Source organism: Haliotis rubra, unplaced genomic scaffold (assembly GCF_003918875.1).
Source record: "Haliotis rubra isolate DU_JTF1 unplaced genomic scaffold, ASM391887v1 Scf264, whole genome shotgun sequence".
Taxonomy (NCBI): Eukaryota; Metazoa; Mollusca; class Gastropoda; order Lepetellida; family Haliotidae; genus Haliotis; species Haliotis rubra.
The window spans coordinates 1090360-1109469 of NW_025766714.1; the positions used below are offsets into that span (position 1 = coordinate 1090360).

At 37.7% G+C, this 19110-nt stretch overlaps 1 protein-coding gene across 1 annotated transcript in view; it reads left to right on the forward strand.

The window, feature by feature from the left end:
* Nucleotides 1-19110, forward strand: part of LOC124280297 (ETS-related transcription factor Elf-3-like) — a 57834-nt gene that overhangs the window by 593 nt on the left and 38131 nt on the right.

Genomic DNA, 19110 nt, shown 5'->3' on the forward strand with positions numbered 1-19110 from the left:
AGAAAAGCGAAAAGCAACGAATATTATTGCAAGAATTGCAATGTCGTATCCACAAATTCTTTAAATAATTGATTCCCTCTTTGCAACTAACAGGATTCGACATTTCCGAGGTTGACTGCCAATGTGTAATATACTGCGCATTTGTGTAATTTACAACAGGACTTGGAACACTTATATAATGGGTATTGACCCGACATACCAAATCATTCCATATTTGCCTATATGATGCACTATTTTGCACCTATACTGGGTGTTTTGCTCCCCACACAGAGGTTAAAGTAGCAGGTATTGCAGACACGGCACCTGGCGACCGTCAGTCTGTACTTCTCTCTGTGAGTGTAGGAGGGATATCATATACCCTTTTGGAACATCGATTTGGCATTTTGTGTTAAACATATATCAGACGCTCTTGTTTTTTTACATGTATCAGACGCTCTTGTGTTAAACATATATCAGAAGCTCTTGGTTTAAACAAATAGCAGACACTCTTGTGTTAAACATATATCGGCCGCTCTTGTGTTAAACATATATCAGAAGCTCTTGGTTTAAACAAATAGCAGACACTCTTGTGTTAAACATATATCGGCCGCTCTTGTATTAAACATGTATCAGACGCTCTTGTGTTAAACATATATCAGACACTCTTGTGTTTAACATATATCGGACACTCTTGTGTTTAACATATATCGGACGCTCTTGTGTTAAACATGTATCAGACACTCTTGTGTTAAACATATATCAGACACTCTTGTGTTTAACATATATCAGACACTTTTGTGTTTAACATATATCGGACACTCTTGTGTTTAACATGTATCAGACGCTCTTGTGTTAACATATATCAGACGTTATTGTGTTAAACAAATAACAGACGCTCTTGTGTTAACATATATCGGACGCTCTTGTGTTCAACATATATCAGACGTTCTTGTGTTAAACATATATGAAACGCTCTTGTGTTTAACATATATCGGACGCTCTTGTGTTAAACATGTATCAGACGTTCTTGTGTTAAACATATATCAGGCGTTCTTGTGTTAAACATATTTCAGACGTTCTTGTGTTAAACATGTATCAGACGTTTTTGTGTTAAACATATATCAGACGCTCTTGTGTTAAACATATATCTCACGTTTTTGTGTTAAAAATATGTCGGACTCTCCTAATTAAACATATATCAGACGCTCTTGTGTTTAAGATATACCACACCCTTGTGTTTAACATCAAAGAGACGCTTTTGTGTTTAATATCTCACGTCTTCTTATGTTTAACATCAGCGCTGTTGTTTTTGACATTTCAGAAACTCTGCCATGTGATTAACATGGCAGACACTCTTTCGTTTAACATACAGATGTACGTACTTCAGGCGGGGCGGGGGCTAGCCCAGTGGTTAAAGCGTTCGCTCGTCTCGCCAAAGACCCGGGTTCGACTCCCCAAAGGGTACAATGTGCGAAGCTCATTTCAGGTGTCCCCCGCCGTGATATTGCTAGAATATTGCTAAAATCGGCGTAAAACTCACTCACTCACACTTCAGGAAGACTGGTGCTCAACATTTCAGATGCTGTTGTGTTTATTACATATCAGGGATATTTTGTATTTCACATCTAAGATACTCTAGTGATTATTTTATCATTCGATATAACATACACCTGGGAAAGACATGCTTTTTATAGCTCAGACACTATTTAATTCTATATGTGTCTATATCTCGGGCTCTCTTCGAGTTTAGGTCACGTGTCTCCCGTCAGTAGGTCAGACGTTACAATATATCATGATTCTTCTTATTACATATGGGCATAAATTTCGATGTATCATGTATATTATCTGTGGTATCGGGTTAATAATTGCGATGTTATCATTCTTCTTGTAGTATATGATCCGATATTACAATTATATGTCATTATCAGGATATATACTCTCCAAAAAAGAAACGCATATAGGAATTTTAACTGTATTTTTATGTTTATTTTGAAACATCTTGTAGGCTTTATGAGTCAATGAAATATAGCGAAATTGCACACTGGGAATGCAGACTTATCCGTCTTTGGCACCAACTCGAGGAAAGTCAGTTTGAGTGTCACATGGAGACGTGTGGTGGCGCTGAAGTCAATACCTCGTGTGACCACCGTGGGCATCCAGAACTGCACGGCATCGCCTCGGCATCGAACGAATAAGTCTCAGAATCTCGTGTTGCCCAATCGCAGCCCACTCTGCCTGTAGTGCCTGTGCGAGTTGCTGAAGTGTCTGGGGCTGAGGGTTACGGCGTCGCACCCGTCTGTCCAGGGCATCCCACAGATGTTCGATCGGGTTTAAGTCCGGTGATCTTGAGGGCCAGGGGAGCACATTGATGTTGTGGTTATGGAGGAAGTCTCTAGTGTGACGTGCTGTGTTGGGCCTGGCATTGTCCTGTTGAAACAACTCCCTCTGGCGATTAATAGTTGGAAGGAGGTGTGGGCAAAGGATTTCGTCACAGTACCGTTGAGCTGTCAGGTTGCCCTGGATCATCACCAAATCACTTCTCCTACGGCAGGTGATCGCTCCCCACATCATATCAGTGCCCCGGCCGAATCTGTCCACCTGGGGAACGCAAACGTCGGCGAAACGTTCACGTCGACGTCTGTACACCCGCATTCTTCCATTGCGTCGTTCCAGTGGAAATCGTGATTCATCACTGAACCAGATTCTACGCCAATTCGGTAGGTTCCAGGCCTGAACGTTGGTGCACCATTGAACTTGAAGTCGACGATGTTGTTGTCGAAGCACAGGGCCAAAATTAGGTCTTCTGGCACGTAAACCAGCCCCTCTCAACCTGTTCCTGACGGTCTGTGCAGACAGCCTCCTCAATCCGGGTATTTGTCGAGCGGTACTGGTCGCCGTAGCTGTTCGATGACGCAGGTGATGTACCCGGATGTAGCGATCCTGCGCCGCAGTGGTCGCTCGAGGTCGCCCACTACGAGGGGCATCTGCTATCGAATTCTGCCGGCGATGTCTCTCCCAGAGTCGTGAAATGGTGCTTTGGTGAACATTCCTGCGTCGGGCAACTGCACGTTGAGACTGGCCAGCTTCAAGCAAACCAATGGCGATATGACGGTTGGCTTCAATTAGACGTGGCATTTTGCGTTGGTCAACAATATTCCAAATACAGTGAATAATCGACAGACAGCAATCAACCTTTTATACCCATCATTGAGACTATCTGATCCCCAGCTTCCACGTGCATTGCATGTGAATTGTGTATTCTGTGACACTACACGCCGAAATTGAAAATCATGCTGTTAAATACGGGTATTTAACGGATGGTGCGTTTTGTTGTGATGTTTCAAAACATAAACACCATAAGGACTCATAAACAGAGCAAAACCTTTTGTAAAATGAATCACGTTTTAATTCATTGCTACATGAAAATGCTATTTTCATGATGCGTTTCTTTTTTGGGAGAGTATACTTGTCGTTCACTATCCCAGATCATATGGCCGGGATGCGTCACTGTTTATCGTTGATGGTATGGTCAGGATATACTTGTCTCACTGTTTATCTTAGATCGTATAGGGGCGGTGGGGTAGCCTAGTGGTTAAAGCGTTGGCTCGTCACGCCGAAGACCCGGGTTTGATTCCCCACATGGGCATAATGTGTGAAGCCCATTTCTGGTGTCCCCCACCGTTATATTGCTGGAATAGTGCTAAAAGCGGCTTAAAACTAAACTCAGTAAATTTAGATCGTATAGTCAGGATATACTTGTGTCACTGTTTATGGTAGATCGTATGGTCAGGATATATTTGTGTGACTGTTTATCGTAGATCGTATGGACAGTATGTACTTGTGTCACTGTTTATCGTAGATCGAATGGACAGTATATACTTGTGTGACTGTTTATCGTAGATCGTATGGTCAGGATATACTTGTGTGACTGTTTATCGTAGATCGTATGGTCAGGATACACTTGTGTGACTGTTTATCACAGATCATACGGTCAGGATATACTTGTGTGACTGTTTATTACAGATCGTATAGTCAGGATATATTTGTGCGTCTGTTTATCACAGATAATATGGTCAGGATACACTCGTGTGACTGTTTATCACCGATCATATTCTCAGAATACACTTGTGTGACTGCTTATGGTAAATTACATTCTCAGGATATACTTGTTCGACTGTTTATCACAGACTGTATAGTCAGGATTTACTTGTGTGACTGTTTATCTCAGGTCGTATAGTCAGGATATACTTGTGTCACTGTTTATCGCAGATCACATTGGTCAGGATATATTTGTGTCACTGTTTATCACAGATCGTATAGTCAGGATATATTTGTGTGACTGTTTATCTCAGGTCGTATAGTAAGGATATACTTGTGTGACGGTTTATCGCAGATCGTATAGTCAGGATACACTTGTGTGACGGTTTATCATAGATAATATACTCAGGATACACTTGTGTGACTGTTTATCGCAGATCATATTCTCAGGATACACTTATGTGACTGATTATCATAGATCGCATGGTCAGGATATATTTGTGTGACTGTTTATCGTAGATCGTATGGTCAGGATATACCTGTGTGACAGTTTATCACAGATCGTAAGGTAAGGGCTACTTGTGTCTCTCCCTGTTATTAATAATTTATAGGAAAACCTGCAACTTTACACGGTGCAGTAAGCCACGTTAAATCGGATATACAGCTGTGGAAAAGATTGTGAGAAAATCATATTCTACTGTTGCCAACAATAAAGAACATGTGTGATATCGTCGAGTATTGAAGAGGAACGCATTGAAATATAAACTCCAAATTATGTCCATAACGGCAGAAAGCCCTTTGACACGTTCGACAAGCTAACCCTACAAATATACACAGCTACAACTAATCGCAGACTGTAGCCTATACCGACGTTAACTAAAGGAGAAAGTATAGAAGTCGAAAATGTATAATTTCACATAAAAAACCCATTTCCACACGCCCACCCGAAGTCAAAAGCTTGTGTCTGGATCAACGAGTAAACAATGGAACTAAACTCACGTTCTAAAGAAACAACACTCGTTGCTTTGGGATTATCTAAAGAAACACACCGTAAATATTTTGAAAGGTGTTTTGACTGTGACATGGAACACACATTGTGTAAGTGTGTATTTTCTTTTAAACATACGTCAGTTTACCTCCCCTTGTGTTTTGAATTTAAATATACAATATATTCAAATATATGATTATATATTTGAATGTATAGAAAATAATTTTAATTTAAATATTTTTTATATATACGTCAGTTTACCTCTCCGTCTCCCCTTTTCTGGGGTATCTTCTCTCACATGCAAGTACTAAAGAAAAGTAGACACTCTTTCATAAGTTATTCCTAATTTCATCTACGTTAAACACAAAAGCAAGTGGTGTCTGACCTCCTGGTTTACTGAAGCATTGTCAGGAGGCGTGTGATATGGGTATTTATGCAAGAAGGCATTTCGATGTGTGCTGCAACTTCCCGAACAAAGCTGTGGAGCTGAGCCAATATTGACCAGGTTGCAGGAGGATGGCATCACGTGACCAGCGTTAGAGCATATTGCGGTAACAGTTTACATGGAAGAAGCCAGCCAAGGTTGGGAGGACTGATCCTGGGAACAAATCACACACCTGTAATCAGCCTGTACGTTAAACAGATGCGTGTTTACTTCAAATCTACAGCAAGCATTTAGCGTTCATTTGTTCCCGTCATGATTCACTGTAAATTAATAGAAGGGTTATATGGCATTACTGTTTTCGCCGCATCGTCTCAGGTACTGCATGGATTTTACCTTATGCTTATATGGCAATATATACTTCTTACACTGTAAAACTAAGGCATGGATTTTACCTTATGCATATATGGCAATATATACTTCTTACACTGTAAAACTAAGGCATGGATTTTACCTTATGCATATATGGCAATATATACTTCTTACACTGTAAAACTAAAGCATGGATTTTACCTTATGCATATATGGCAATATATACTTCTTACACTGTAAAACTAAGGCATGGATTTTACCTTATGCATATATGGCAATATATAATGCTTACACTGTAAAACTAAGGCATGGTTTTTACCTTATGCATATATGACAATAGATACTTCTTACACTGTGAAACTAAGGCATGGTTTTTACCTTATGCATATATGGCAATATATATTTCTTACACAGTAAAACTAAGGCATGGTTTTTACCTTATGCATATATGGCAATACATAATGCTTACACTGTAAAACTAAGGCATGGATTTTACCTTATGGATATATGGCAATATATACTTCTTACACTGTAAAACTAAGGCATGGTTTTTACCTTCTGTATATATGGCAATATATACTTCTTACACTGTAAAACTAAGGCATGGTTTTTACCTTATGCATATATGGCAATATATACTTCTTACACTGTAAAACTAAGGCATGGTTATTACCTTATGCATATATGGAAATATATACTTCTTACACTGTAAAACTAAGGCATGGTTTTTACCTTATGCATATATGGCAATATATACTTCTTACACTGTAAAACTAAAGCATGGTTTTTACCTTATGCATATATGGCAATATATAATGCTTACACTGTAAAACTAAGGCTTGGTTTTTACCTTATGCATATATGGCAATATATATTTCTTACACTGTAAAACTAAGGCATGGTTTTTACCTTATGGATATATTGCAATACATAATGCTTACACTGTAAAACTAAGGCATGGTTTTTACCTTATGCATATATGGCAATATATACTTCTTACACTGTAAAACTAAGGCATGGTTTTTACCTTATGCATATATGGCAATATATACTTCTTACACTGTAAAACTAAAGCATGGTTTTTACCTTATGCATATATGGCAATATATAATGCTTACACTGTAAAACTAAGGCTTGGTTTTTACCTTATGCATATATGGCAATATATATTTCTTACACTGTAAAACTAAGGCATGGTTTTTGCCTTATGGATATATTGCAATACATAATGCTTACACTGTAAAACTAAGGCATGGTTTTTACCTTATGCTTATATGGCAATATATAATGCTTACACTGTAAAACTAAAGCATGGTTTTTACCTTATGCATATATGGCAATATATATTTCTTACACTGTAAAACTAAGGCATGGTTTTTACCTTATGCATATATGGCAATACATAATGCTTACACTGTAAAACTAAGGCATGGTTTTTACCTTATGCATATATGACAATATATACTTCTTACACTGTAAAACTAAGGCATGTTTTTTACCTTATGCTTATATGGCAATATATACTTCTTACACTGTAAAACTAAGGCATGGTTTTTACCTTATGCATATATGGCAATATATACTTCTTACACTGTAAAACTAAAGCATGGTTTTTACCTTATGCATATATGGCAATATATACTTCTTACACTGTGAAACTAAGGCATGGTTTTTACCTTATGCTTATATGGCAATATATAATGCTTACACTGTAAAACTAAGGCATGGTTTTTACCTTATGCATATATGGCAATATATACTTCTTACACTGTAAAACTAAGGCATGGTTTTTACCTTATGCATATATGGCAATACATAATGCTTACACTGTAAAACTAAGGCATGGTTTTTACCTTATGCATATATGGCAATACATAATGCTTACACTGTAAAACTAAGGCATGGTTTTTACCTTATGCATATATGGCAATATATACTTCTTACACTGTAAAACTAAGGCATGGTTTTTACCTTATGCATATATGGCAATATATATTTCTTACACTGTAAAACTAAGGCATGGTTTTTACCTTATGCATATATGGCAATATATACTTCTTACACTGTAAAACTAAGGCATGGTTTTTACCTTATGCATATATGGCAATATATACTTCTTACACTGTAAAACTAAGGCATGGTTTTTACCTTATGCATATATGGCAATATATACTTCTTACACTGTAAAACTAAGGCATGGTTTTTACCTTATGCATATATGGCAAATATACTTCTTACACTGTAAAACTAAGGCATGGTTTTACCTTATGCATATATGGCAATATATACTTCTTACACTGTAAAACTAAGGCATGGTTTTTATCTTATGCTTATATGGCAATATATAATGCTTACACTGTAAAACTAAGGCATGGTTTTTACCTTATGCATATATGGCAATATATGCTTCTTACACTGTAAAACTAAAGCATGGTTTTTACCTTATGCATATATGGCAATATATACTTCTTACACTGTAAAACTAAGGCATGGTTTTTACCTTATGCATATATGGCAATATATACTTCTTACACTGTAAAACTAAGGCATGGTTTTTACCTTATGGATATATGGCAATACATAATGCTTACACTGTAAAACTAAGGCATGGTTTTTACCTTATGCATATATGACAATATATACTTTTACACTGTAAAACTAAGATATGGATTTTATGTCATGTGTATGTGACAATATATATATATTAGTCACACTGAAACTGTACACTGTATTTTACGTTATGTGCACATGACAATAAATTTCACTTACACCTGCAGGATTGTATATAATATATTCCAATTCGTTGGATGACGTTATTGTTGGTATGTCACTTCAAGGTTTCTGTATTTTGGAAAACAATACATTTATGAGTGTAATTTATGCGTGCCAATCTTCTGACCTACACTGTCAACCGCATGGCATGCATAGCTTATCAGGCAGCTAAGTTAATGTACCTATCATGCAACAAAACATGCATATTGTGGTGTGCATATATACCAGTCCTTGTACTGACTACTATTGTTGCTGCAAGCACTACTACGACTGCAACTACTACTACAACAACTACTACTATGACAACAACTACTACTACTACTATAACAACTACTACTACTGCAACTACTACTACTACTTCAACAACTACTACTACTGCAACAACTACTACTACTATAACTACAACTAATACTAATACTACTACAACAACTACTACAACAACTACTACTACAACATCTACTACTACTACAACAACTACTACTACTATATACTTCTACTACTACCACTATAACTACAACTAATACTACTACTACTACAACAACTTCTACTACTACTACTATAACTAACTACTACTACTACTACTATAACTACTACTACTACTACTATAACTACAACTACTACTACTACAACAACTACTACAACAACTACTACTACTACTATAACTACTACTATAACTACTACTACTACAACTACTACTACTACTATAACTACTACTACTACTACAACTTTTACTACAACTACTACTACTAAAACAACAACTACTACTACAAGAACTACTACTACAACAACTACTACTGCTACTACTACTACTACAACTACTACTACTACAAGAACAACAACTACTACTACAACAACTACTACTACAACTACTACTACTACTACAACAACTACTACTACAACCACAACTACTACTACAACTACTACTACAACAACAACTGCTACTACTACTACAACTACTACTACTACAACAACAACTACTACTACAACAACTACTTCAACAACAACTACCCCTACAACTACTACTACTACTACAACTACTACTACTACTGCTGCTGCTCCTCCTCCTCCTACAAACAATAGGCGCTACAAAAAAACCATTAGTTTTCTCAGATTTGTTTGTCTACCAAAATACATTCCTGTGGTCGTGAAAGAAATCAAACTGCGATGAAAATTATATGAATGGATCACCGAAAAGCGGGTTTTCACGAAAGTGGTAAACTCTACTAAAACAAGGAAGTTACACGATTGCGAATCTATCATTTTCATCTATCTGAAACCTAAGCGTCCGTTGCTTATGTAAGCTCGTCCCATGCACCTGCACGTTGAAACTTCACAAACTGGCCAGTAAAGTTTACACCTCTGCACAACGATACCTCAGTTGACTTTATCGTATGTTTCACTGTCAGTTGAAAACATATTACCTTGGCGAAACAAAACTATACTGGCGAGTAGCACTCAAAGAATACTTTAACGTCTATTTTTCGACGTATAATATGATTTAAACTTTACAAAGCTAAATAGCATGGATACTCAATTACAGATTGGTATGTTAGAAAATATCTTTGAGAATCTAAAATTTTATTTTTTCAACATTTCTCAAACATGATAAGGGTCACGTGGTTGCAAATGACTTTCTAACCACAGTTTTCAATTAACCCTGAACAACATCCCTGAAATCGAAATATCCCTGGTTTAAACTACAGGTCATAACTAGATACAGGGACATATAATAATGGAAACCTGTTCTTGCTATTTAAAGTAAACTACGCCGACAACCGACGGGCTACATATACACATAATGATTATAATTTGACTCTAAAAAAGTTGCATTGTGACGTCATATCCATTCTTGCGGAACACAAAATATCCATTGTTCAACCGAATTTATGAATATTGTGTGATAAAACAGGGAGCTGTTGTTGGCCCGAAGTACAAGATCCCTGAAGAACACCTCCGACCACAATCATCACCACGCAATATCTGCAGGAGATGCTTTCATCTAAACCAGGCACACAAGCACTCCTGTCATGAATACATGCCCATAGCCTATGTGTACGTTCTATGTTCGCTCCGTCTGTCATGCATACCCTGAAGTAAATATGCCAAATACAGGCCATGAAGTCGAGAATGTTTGGCAAGTCTAGATTTCCACGTTTTTAAATGAAGAAAGTCGCAGGGCTTCTTTTTATCATATTTAATGTAATTTAGGAACCGTTTATTCTGTAAATTATTTTCATTTCTGAGACTAGATGTTAGTCTGTGTTCATCTGTATCAGTTTGGTGGGGCAGTAGTCGGGAGCTGGGAAGAATAAACAACGGGGCAGGGGGAGCCGCAGGCGTTCCCATCCTAAAGCGACAGTCCACCTGGCTAAATGTGCCACGTTTTGGACCGCTGTGTTGTATTGGTGTCAACTTCTCGCTGGGTTCGTGATGACCGCGCGTCACTGTGTCAGCGCCCCGGGCACACTGGCTACCTATCACGATATACTAGGTGTAGCCTTCACTATTTAAAGGCGCTTTATATCACTATTTAAATGAGCACCATGTCACTATTTACAGGCGTTTAATATCTCTATATAAAGGAGAAGCATGTCCCTATGTTAACAGGCTACACAGGTTCTATTATGCGATAAAATCCGGTCATACTTGATGGATGATATAATGAGGAAATACTGTTCCTCAATATGGAGTTACAACGATATGTGATGATACGACTGTACTTTAATAAGGAGTTACGATGATATGTGTTGATACGACTGTATTTAAATAAGGAGTTACGATGATATGTGTTGATACGACTGTACTTTAATGTGGAGTCACGATGATATGTGATGATACGACTGTACTTTAATGTGGAGTTACGATGATATGTGATGATACGACGGTACTTAAATGTGGATTACGATGATATGTGATGATACGACAGTACTTAAATGTGGAGTTACGATGATATGTGATGATACGACTGTACTGTAATGTGGAGTTACGATGATATGTGATGATACGACTGTGCTTTGATTAGGAGTTACGATGATATGTGATGATACGACTGTACTTTAATGTTGAGTCACGATGATATGTGATGATACGACTGTACTGTAATGTGGAGTTACGATGATATGTGATGATACGACTGTGCTTTGATTAGGAGTTACGATGATATGTGATGATACGACTGTACTTTAATAAGGAGTTACGATGATAAGTGATGATACGACTGTACTTTAATATAGAGTTACGATGATATGTGATGATACGACAGTACTTTAATGTGGAGTTACGATGATATGTGATGATACGACAGTACTTTAATGTGGAGTCACGATGATATGTGATGATACGACTCAAACCGAAACATGAGTCTCATTAACCTATTGAGATTATGATCTACTTTTGAGCCGATCCTAATTTTCTCGTGTGAAAGTGAAATTAGACATCACAAACAACTATGGTTACACTGAATTCCAATTCCTTGTTTCATAAGAAAATGGTGTTTACAAATTAAGTTTAATTTTAAACTTTAATAACATCGTATATCTATATTTTATTGCGAGGTGTAGGCAGCATGACCTTAACTAAGACATCGCACACTGCCCCTGTTTGATGAGGTCGTAAAATGATTCACAATGCATCTGGCTCACTGGTTTTACCTATTATGTGTTTTTTGCGCTTATTCACTGGAACGCACAATGTGATTGATATCATATCAATTCCGTACCAGACCGCCAAACTTTTCTAGCGGCAGAGCCTCGTTTTGAGATTTCCACGATTTCCAGGTTACCGTTTGTCAGAGCTCGCTGTTCCACAGAGCCCGCTGCACAACGTGTTTTCAAGGATTAGAGTGAGTGAGTGAGTTTAGTTTTACGCCGCACTCAGCAATATTCCAGCTATATGGCGGCGGTCTGTAAATAATCGAGTCTGGACCAGACAATCCAGTGATCAACAGCATGAGCATCGATCTGCGCAATTGGGAACCGATGACATGTGTCAACCAAGTCAGCGAAACTGACCACCCGATCCCGTTAGTCGCCTCTTACGACAAGATAGTCGCCTTTTTATGGCAAGCACATGGGTTGCTGAAGACCTATTCTACCCCGGATCTTCACGGGTCTTCAAGGATTAGGAGCACAGTGTAGCAATATACAAGTGCTTAGATGTATCAAATAATACTGAATAATATCTATGAATCCAGTTAAATGAATTGGTCTCAAAATTCTGGACTGGTTATTGTACCAAGTTGCGCATTAGGACGGAACCCAGTCAACAGGAAACGAGACTGTTGTGTGATCAATATTTTGACTTGGTACTTGTTACAATGATATGTGATGATACGACTGTACTTTAATGTGGAGTTAGGATGATACGTGATGATACGACAGTACTTTAATGTGGAGTTACGATGATATGTGATGATACGACGGTACTTTGATAAGGAGTTACGATGATATGTGATGATACGACTGTATACTTTGATAAGGAGTTACGATGATATGTGATGATACGACTGTACTTTAATGTGGAGTTACGATGATATGTGATGATACGACAGTACTTTAATGTGGAGTTACGATGATATGTGATGATACGACTGTACTTTGATTAGGAGTTACGATGATATGTGATGATACGACTGTGCTTTGATTAGGAGTTACGATGATATGTGATGATACGACTGTACTTTAATAAGGAGTTACGATAATATGTGATGATACGACTGTACTTTAATGTGGAGTTACGATGATATGTGATGATACGACTGTACTTTGATAAGGAGTTACGATGATATGTGATGATACGACTGTATACTTTGATAAGGAGTTACGATGATATGTGATGATACGACTGTACTTTAATGTGGAGTTACGATGATATGTGATGATACGACAGTACTGTAATGTGGAGTTACGATGATATGTGATGATACGACTGTGCTTTGATTAGGAGTTACGATGATATGTGATGATACGACTGTACTTTAATAAGGAGTTACGATGATATGTGATGATACGACTGTACTTTAATGTGGAGTTACGATGATATGTGATGATACGACGGTACTTTGATAAGGAGTTAAGATGATATGTGATGATACGACTGTATACTTTGATAAGGAGTTACGATGATATGTGATGATACGACTGTACTTTAATGTGGAGTTACGATGATATGTGATGATACGACAGTACTGTAATGTGGAGTTACGATGATATGTGATGATACGACTGTGCTTTGATTAGGAGTTACGATGATATGTGATGATACGACTGTGCTTTGATTAGGAGTTACGATGATATGTGATGATACGACTGTACTTTAATAAGGAGTTACGATGATATGTGATGATACGACTGTACTTTAATGTGGAGTTACGATGATATGTGATGATACGACTGTACTTTGATAAGGAGTTACGATGATATGTGATGATACGACTGTATACTTTAATAAGGAGTTACGATGATATGTGATGATACGACAGTACTGTAATGTGGAATACGATGGAGTTACGATGATATGATGATACGACTGTACTTGATTAGGAGTTACGATGATATGTGATGATACGACTGTACTTTAATAAGGAGTTACGATGATATGTGATGATACGACTGTACTTTAATGTGGAGTTACGATGATATGTGATGATACGACGGTACTTTGATAAGGAGTTACGATGATATGTGATGATACGACTGTATACTTTGATAAGGAGTTACGATGATATGTGATGATACGACTGTACTTTAATGTGGAGTTACGATGATATGTGATGATACGACAGTACTGTAATGTGGAGTTACGATGATATGTGATGATACGACTGTGCTTTGATTAGGAGTTACGATGATATGTGATGATACGACGGTACTTTAATAAGGAGTTACGATGATATGTGATGATACGACTGTACTTTTAAATAAGGAGTTACGATGATATGTGATGATACGACTGTATAATACTTTGATAAGGAGTTACGATGATATGTGATGATACGACTGTACTTTAATGTGGAGTTACGATGATATGTGATGATACGACAGTACTGTAATGTGGAGTTACGATGATATGTGATGATACGACTGTACTTTGATAAGGAGTTACGATGATATGTGATGATACGACGGTACTTTAATAAGGAGTTACGATGATATGTGATGATACGACTGTACTTAAATGTGGAGTTACGATGATATGTGATGATACGAATGTACTTTAATGTGGAGTTACGATGATATGTGATGATACGACAGTACTTAAATGTGGAGTTACGATGATAAGTGATGATACGACGGTACTTTAATATAGAGTTACGATGATATGTGATGATACGACTGTACTTTAATGTGGAGTTACGATGATATGTGATGATACGACAGTACTTTAATATGGAGTTACGATGATATGTGATGATACGACAGTACTGTAATGTGGAGTTACGATGATATGTGATGATACGACAGTACTGTAATGTGGAGTTACGATGATATGTGATGATACGACGGTACTTTGATAAGGAGTTACGATGATATGTGATGATACGACTGTACTTTAATAAGGAGTTACGATGATATGTGATGATACGACAGTACTGTAATGTGGAGTTACGATGATATGTGATGATACGACTGTACTTTGATAAGGAGTTACGATGATATGTGATGATACGACAGTACTTTAAAGTGAAATTACGATGATATGTGATGATACGACTGTACTTTAATATGGAGTGACGATGTGTGATACAGCTTAACATGTGATAACGAGCAGGATGAATGTGATCGAGACTGCATGAAGTGTCAGATATATTTATATGATATTACATGACCATACTATGAAAGAGTAAGTAAGTCGGGTTTAACGCCTTCAGAAGTATTTCAGTTATTCCTGAGGGTGTCATGTAGATATGTGAAGGGAGGGGTGGGTGTGGGGTTACGGTTGTTGGGTTGTGGGTGGGTAGTTGCGGTGGTTCGAAAATCAAGTTCTTGACACGTGTTGGGGACGCAACTCTCTGCACAGCTACACGAAACACTAACATTGGCCACCCGTGTCCATTAACCATCTGATCACAACGAGGATGAGACTTTTGTTCAGGATCTTAACAATTCCATTCAGTGTAATGGGTGTTCTTTCCTCGTCTTAACATTTTGGTTAAGTGTCTAGCAGGAGAGTTTATTCTACTATTCTTGGTCAGTACATACCACAGAACCCGAGCCTGTATGTATAACACAAGTCACATTAACGCAGCTGCAAGAAAAGACTCACGTACGTCGGAGTGTACATAACATATGTCTCTGTTGTGTTATTGAGTGCATTTTACAGGCGCTTCATTTGTTTGCTGCTAAGCGACACTCACCTGTAATATTCTGGATCATATTCATTTATTTTTGCATCTCTTGCCGTCTATTCAATGGAGACCATGGAACTGCATTAGACACACCACATTTTTGACATAGAGGAGTGGTTGACACACCACGTGTTTGTAATGGAGGTGTGGTGGACTCGCCACATGTTTGTAATGAAGGTGAAGTATACGCACCACATGTTTGTAATGAAGGTGTGGTAGACACGTCACATGTTTGTAATGGAGGTGTGGTAGACTCGTCACATGTTTGTAATGAAGGTGTGGTAGACACGTCACAATTTTGTAATGGATGTGTGGTAGACACGTCACATGTTTGTAATGAAGGTGTGGTAGACGGCACGTTTGTATTGTAGCTGTGGTAGACACGCCACATGTTTGTAATGTAGGTGTTGTAGATACGCCACATGTTTGTAATGTAGGTGTGGTAGACACGTCACATATTTGTAATGAAGCCGTGATAGACGCCAGGTTTGTATTGTAGCTGTGGTAGATACGCCACATGTTTGTAATGAAGGTGTGATAGACACGTCACATGTTTGTAATGAAGGTGTGGTAGACACGTCACAAGTTTGTAATGAAGGCGTGGTAGACACGTCACATGTTTGTAATGAATGACACGTCACATGTTTGTGAAGGTGTGGTAGACACGTCACATGTTTGTAATTGTAGATACGAAGGTGTGGTAGACACGTCACAAGTTGATGTAATGAAGGCGTAACGAAGGTGTGGTAGACACGTCACATGTTTGTAATGAAGGTGTGGTAGACACGTCACATGTTTGTAATGAAGGTGTGGTAGACACGTCACATGTTTGTAATGAAGGTGTGGTAGATACGCCACACATGTTTGTAATGAAGGTGTGATAGACACGTCACATGTTTGTAATGAAGGTGTGATAGACGCCACGTTTGTATTGTAGCTGTGGTAGATACGCCACACATGTTTGTAACGAAGGTGTGGTAGACACGTCACATGTTTGTAATGAAGGTGTGATAGACACGTCACATGTTTGTGAAGGTGTGATAGATACGTCACATGTTTGTAATGAAGGTGTGGTAGACACGTCACATGTTTGTAATGAAGGTGTGATAGACACGTCACATGTTTGTAATGAAGGTAAGGTAGATATACATCAAGATTGTGATATTGACGTTGAGAACATATGCTATTTTTTATCTCTTTTTTTTCTAAAGCTCCAAACGCATGCTATTTTTTATCTCTTTCTTTCTAAAGCTCCAACCATGCATATGCATATCCCATGTTAAAACGATGCCTCACACGTTGGGAGGGCAGAGGTGGTTTCACTCCTCAGCAGCAAATGTCGTGCGCTCTGATAATGATATGTCACGATTGATCCAAATATACGTTTTTCAAGAACCACGTGTAAGTTGTGCACGTGGCTTTCGCTGTTCATCATGAAACTGAGTTCTTCCAGGTTTTACCAAATAATTTTCTTCCGGCATGTTTCATTCTTTAGTTGTTGCCTGATTCTTATGATCAGAAAACTTCTTCCTTAACGTGTAATGTTTGTAAAAGAGCTGTAGGAACTATGTGTAATGATATAATGAGGGTGCAGGAACTGTGTGTCGTGTATGTAACAGGGTTGTACTAAATATGAGTTATGTGTGTTAAGGCATTGTAGTAAATATGAGTTATGTTTGTAAAGGCGATGTACTAAATAAGAGTTATGTTTGTAAAGGCGTTGTACTAAATATGAGTTATCTTTGTAACGGCGATGTACTAAATATGAGTTATGTTTGTAATGGCGATGTAGTAAATATGAGTTATGTTTGTAAAGGCGATGTACTAAATATGAGTTATGTTTGTAAAGGCGATGTAGTAAATATGAGTTATGTTTGTGAAGGCGTTGAACTAAATATGAGATATGTTTGTAAAGGCGATGTAGTAAATATGAGTTATGTTTGTAAAGGCGATGTACTAAATAAGAGTTATGTTTGTAAAGGCGTTGTACTAAAATGAGTGAGTTTATAAAGGTTTGTAAAATGAGTTATGCGATGGTAGTAATAAATATGAGTTGTGTTTGTAAAGGCGATGTAGTAAATATGAGTTATGTTTGTAAAGGCGATGTAGTAAATATGAGTTATGTTTGTGAAGGCGTTGTAGTAAATATGAGTTATGTTTGTAAAGGCGATGTAGTAAATATGAGTTATGTTTGTAAAGGCGTTGTAGTAAATATGAGTTATGTTTGTAATGGCGATGTAGTAAATATGAGTTATGTTTGTAAAGGCGTTGTAGTAAATATGAGTTATGCTTGTAAAGGCATTGTACTAAATATGCGTTATGTTTGTAAAGGCGATGTAGTAAATATGAGTTATGCTTGTAAAGGCATTGTACTAAATATGAGTTATGTTTGTAAAGGCGATGTAGTAACTGTGTGTTGTATTTGTAATCGGTCTGTAGTAACTCTGGTTGTATGGTTGTAATGAGGTAATAGTATATGTTGTGTTTTAATCGGTCTGTAATACCCATGTTTGTGGTTTGGTTGTACTGGGCTGTAGTAACAATGTATTATGTGTGCAATCTGCCTGTAGCCACTATGTAACATATGTTATATTTGAGACTACACTTTCTGAGTAAAGTACAGATTCTAGTACTTTTGTTCCGTTGAGTTCCATCTGGCTTCCGGGTGGCTGAGCGGGTGTGGCGGCTGACTTGTGTGCTGGTGTTTAGGTGCCTGACTCTGAGGGTGTAGGTTAAAATTCCGGATGGGACTCAACCCAACCAAAGTACTATGAAGTACTATGTATCATGTGTGTGATTATGTTATAGTTATTATGAGTTATTGGTCTGTAGTGACTGTGTTATGTTTGTATTAGGACATTAAATATATTCAAAACTTCAATGCCTAAGTCAGTCTGATACAAATTCCACTTGATAAATGACATGTGTCCTGTTCGTGATAAGTCAATGGTGTCTATATCTGATGCTTTAAAGGAAGTGTGGACCTGACCAGCGTACTACATGATTCAATTGGGGGAAGGGGGGGGGGGGATAAATGGGAGACTGAGATTGATGTAATGCGAGGGACTGTTCGAATATGGTGTGGCTGATGGAATTTATTTTACATGATAACAATTCATAGATCGATGAGAGCACGCACCGACCCTTGTTTCTCTCGCTACAGGCAATTTGGTGATTTTTACAATTTCTGACATTGCAAAGAATGCTCAAATCACATTTATATACAACCTTTAC